The sequence below is a fragment of the Leucoraja erinacea genome, chromosome 37 (genome assembly GCF_028641065.1).
Source record: "Leucoraja erinacea ecotype New England chromosome 37, Leri_hhj_1, whole genome shotgun sequence".
Classification (NCBI taxonomy): Eukaryota; Metazoa; Chordata; class Chondrichthyes; order Rajiformes; family Rajidae; genus Leucoraja; species Leucoraja erinaceus.
In genome coordinates, this window is record NC_073413.1 from 2,208,807 (window position 1) to 2,213,916 (window position 5,110).

Here is a 5,110-nt window from a genome sequence, read left to right on the forward strand (position 1 = left end):
GGCCCTAGTGAGACCACACCTGGAGTATTGTGTGCAGTTTTGGTCCCCTAATTTGAGGAAGGACATTCTTGCTATTGAGGGAGTGCAGCGTAGGTTTACAAGGTTAATTCCCGGGATGGCGGGACTGTCATATGCTGAGAGAATGGAGCAGCTGGGCTTGTACACTCTGGAGTTTAGAAGGATGAGAGGGGATCTCATGGAAACATATAAGATTGTTAACGCTGGGTTTGGACACGCTAGAGGCAGGAAACATGTTTCCGATGTTGGGGGAGTCCAGAACCAGGAGCCACAGTTTAAGAATAAGGGGTAAGCCCTTTAGAACGGAGACGAGGAAACACTTTTTCTCACAGAGAGTGGTGAGTGTGTGGAATTCTCTGCCTCAGATGGCGGTGGAGGCGGGTTCTCTGGATGCTTTCAAGAGAGAGCTAGATAGGGTTCTTAAAGATAGCAGAGTCAGGGGATATGGGGAGAAGGCAGGAACGGGGTACTGATTGGGGATGATCAGCCATGATCACATTGAATGGTGGTGCTGGCTCAAAAGGGCCGAATGGCCTACTCCTGCACCTATTGTCTATTGTATATTAGTGCTGGAATGTACAATTAGAAAAGATTGGGAGTGTTGTGGTGAGGTACAGTAAACTCTCCTGCAGAATGTGCCCAAGACTGGGGCAGAACATACAGCAAAACGGGTGACAGGCAGCCACAACTAAAGACCCTGTCCTCATCCACACATCGTCCCTGCCGTACGTCCCCTAGCATACAATACCCACACTCTGTAATGACAGAAGACATCATGAGCTTGAAAGGCAACGATTAACATCAGGGGATGATTGGCCATTTAAGCAGCATCAGGCTCCCAGTGCTGCAATTTAGTGCCAGTTTTCCAGGATGGTTTGCTGGCTCAGCGCTTGCCATTGCAGTCCTCAGACTGATTTTGATCGGACTTTGCAGCCTTTATCCTGCACTAAACGTTATTCACGCTATTCCCTTTGTCATGTGTGTGTACACTGTGAGTGGCTCGATTGTAATCATGTATTGTCTTTCCGCTGACTGGTTAGCATGCAACAAAGCCTTTCGCTGTACCTTGGTATACGTGACAATAAACTAAACTGAAAGGTTGGTGGGAGGCTGTTCCCTTGTAGTGACTCTGTGTGTGTGTGCACATGTGTATGTGTGAGTGTGTATGCATGTACTTGCATGTGTGTGTGCATGCATGTGAGCGAGCATGCGCATGTGTGTGTGCGTGTGCATGTGTTTGTGTGCGTGCCTGTTGGTGTGTGCATGCACATGCATATTTGTGTGCGCGCATGTGTGTGTGCATATCGTGTGTGTGCATGTACACGTGTGTGTGTATGTGCATGCAGGTTTGTGTGTGTGTTTCTCTTCATATGAATGTGTCCTTTATGACAGTCAATGACACTCTATGATTCTGTATTTTTCTCTCTCTCTCTCTCTCTGTATGTATGTGTGCTTGTGCCCCAACTATGTATGGAGCCCTGCCTGTCTCTCTCCGCCTCTCTCCTGTACACTGCCCTGTCCCTCCTCTTCTTGGTCTGTGGATATATAACCCTGGCTAATTGTGCGTGTGTGTGTGAGTGTGTGTGTGTGTGTGTGTGTGTGTGTGTGTGTGTGTGTGTGTGTGTGTGTGTGTGTGTGTGTGTGTGTGTGTGTGTGTGTGTGTGTGTGTGTGTGTGTGTGTGTGTGTGTGTGTGTGTGTGCGTGTGTGTGTCTGCGCAAGGTATTTCATGTTACGTTCACTGTCCTGTCACTGAAGGCTGCTGGGACCAGCTGCCGGGGGGGCGGTGCGGGCGGATTGAGGGCCAGTGCCAGGGGACCACTCTACCCATCGCCACGTGTGGGCCTCTGGCAACACCTGTACCTGCTGGCTGATGCGGTGATGATTGACGGCTACAACACACCAAGTCCAGCGAGGTACAATGAGCTGCAGTCCCACGTACACACACCAGCAGCTCCACAACATGGCTGGTGCTGGTGCTGTACTCCCCCCCTTCCGTCACCCCCCCCCCTCCGTCACACCCGTCACCCCATGCTATACCACACCCACCACCCAATGCCCACCCAGCCCAGCTGCCCCAACCAATTGGCCATCCCCCCCCACCACCCACCCCTCATTCCATCCCCCCCCCCCCCCCTTGCTCATGCCGACCCCCATCTCCCATCAACCTTCTCTGCAGAATAACCCGCATACTGATTTCCAGCAAACGTTTGCTCCTTCACGACTCACTGCCTGACCTCCCATCCACCCGTCTCGAGTGGATCGCCCCAGAACCGCCAGTGCACAGTGGGGCAAGAATCCAGTCCATGCAACCTGTGCCAACCCTTCCAGCTGCTGCATCCTTGTGGTCAACCCCTTGCCCATCAATGCCAGTCTCCCTGCCCTGTTTCAAATGCCCAGAGGTCCGGCTAGGATCAATCAGAGCTCCCCACCTCCAGTTTAAATTCCATTTGGAATATTTTGGAGGACCAAGAACCAAGAACCAAGAACCATGGCCACACCACGGCCTTTGACCCATCCCTGCCATGATAAATTAATCACATAGTAGCAGAATTAGGCCATTCGGCCCCTTTAAAGTCTACTCCGCCATTCAATCACGGCTGATCTATCTTTCCCTCAGCCTCATTCTCCTCCCTTCTCCCCATAACCCCTGATACCCCTAGAACCTATCGATCTCCGCCTTAAAAATATCCATTGACTTGGCCTCCACAGCCGCATGTGGCCAAGAATTCCATAGATTCACCACCCTCTGGCTAAAGAAATTCTTCCTCATCTCCTTCCCAAAGGAGCGTCCTTTTATTCTGAGGCTGTGGCCTCTGGTCCTAGACTCTACCACTAGTGGAAACATCTTCTCCACTAGTGAAAACATCAGTCCACCTTGAGATCAATGCCACTGTTACATCCGTTACCCTGTTTGTAATCACTTATCACTGACTGGATAACACGGGAAGAAAAAGCTTTTCACCGTACCTCGGCAAACGCGACAATGATAAGAAACCAAACTAAACTGTGTGGAGTTTGCACGGTCTTCCTGTGACTGCTTGGGTTTCCTCTGATTGCTCCGGTTTCATAGAGTCGTGGAGTCAAACAGGCCCTTCAGCTCAACTTGCCCACGCCGACCAACATGCCCCCCATCTAAACTAGTCCCACCTGCCTGCTTTTGGCCCATATCCCTCTAAACCTGCCCTTCCTTCCATCAGTTCTTCTTTGGTGTGGCGTGCACAGCCTAAAGTTGCTGGACAACTTGTCCTATTTGATCTTAAGGGGTTGGACAGGCTAGATGCAGGAAGATTGCTCCCGATGTTGGGGAAGTCCAGGACAAGGGGTCACAGCTTAAGGATAAGGGGGAAATCCTTTAAAACCGAGATGAGAAGAACTTTTTTCACACAGAGAGTGGTGGATCTCTGGAACTCTCTGCCACAGAGGGTAGTCGAGGCCAGTTCATTGGCTATAGTTAAGAGGGAGTTAGATGTGGCCCTTGTGGCCAAGGGGATCAGGGGGTATGGAGAGAAGGCAGGTACGGGATACTGAGTTGGATGATCAGTCATGATCATATTGAATGGCGGTGCAGGCTCGAAGGGCCGAACGGGACGAAACGTTGCCTATTTCCTTCGCTCCATAGATGCTGCCGCTCCCGCTGAGTTTCTCCAGCACTTTTGTCTACCTTCCTTCCATGAGACCAATTTTCTATCCATTCAGCTATCTCTCCTTGGATTCCTCCCCCAACTCCAAAGACGTGTGGGTTTGTGTAGGCGAATCGAACTCTGCTAAATGTTCCCAGTGTGTAGGAGGTCGATGAGAAAGTGGGATATAAAAGGTAGAACTAGTGTGTGAATGGGTGATCGATGGTCGGCATGGACTCTGTGGGCCGAAGGGCCTGTTTCCATGCTACCGTTTCCCTGAATCAATCAAACACTTGGACACGTGTAGGAAGGAACTGCTTACACCGAAGACCTACATAGAAACATAGAAATTAGGTACAGGAGTAGGCCATTCGGCCCTTCGAGCCTGCACCGCCATTCAATATGATCATGGCTGATCATCCAACTCAGTATCCCGTACCTGCCCTCTCCATACCCTCTGATCCCCTTAGCCACAAGGGCCACATCTAACTCCCTCTTAAATATAGCCAATGAACTGGCCTCAACTACCCTCTGTGGCAGAGAGTTCCAGAGATTCACCACTCTCTGTGTGAAAAAAGTTCTTCTCATCTCGGTTTTAAAGGATTTCCCCCTTATCCTTAAGCTGTGACCCCTTGTCCTGGACTTCCTTAACATCAGGAACAATCTTACTGCATCTAGCCTGTCCAACCCCTTAAGAATTTTGTAAGTTTCTATAAGATCCCCTCTCAATCTCCTAAATTCTAGAGAGTATAAACCAAGTCTATCCAGTCTTTCTTCATAAGACAGTCCTGACATCCCAGGAATCAGTCTGGTGAACCTTCTCTGCACTCCCTCTATGGCAATAATGTCCTTCCTCAGATTTTGAGACCAAAACTGTACGCAATACTCCAGGTGTGGTCTCACCAAGACCCTGTGCAACTGCAAAAGACGGGCGCAAAAAGCTGGAGTCACTCAGCGGGACAGGCAGCATCTGTGGGGAGAGAAGGAACGGGTGACCTTTCGGGTCGAGACCCTTCTTCAGACACTTGGACATTTTTGGAGGAAGTTCTTTTGAGGTGGGGGGTGGTGGGGGTGGAAAGGTCGATGGTGGAGGGGGGAAAGTGCGCTGAAACCAGCAGACGCCTCGCTCCGAGTGGAGAAGGAGCAGGGAGGAGACAGTTAATGGTGTTACTGGAAGAGCTTTCACTGACAGGTAGTTAATGGATCTGAAGTGAATTGCAATGAGCTGGATTGCAAAGTAACAAAGGATCTGATGGAAAAAACGTCCGGGCGAGGAGGCGGAGAGGGAGTGAGGCTGATTGTAATGAGAAGGCGTAAATAACCTGAATGAATGTGTCGGAGTGAACTGCTCGTCACCTTGCATAATGGAAAAACAAGAGATAATGACAGAGACGAGAGAAGGGTGACAGAGAAGGAGAGGCGCTCAAAAACAGTCTGGGAAATAGAGAGAGACACACGCACAGGCAGAGAG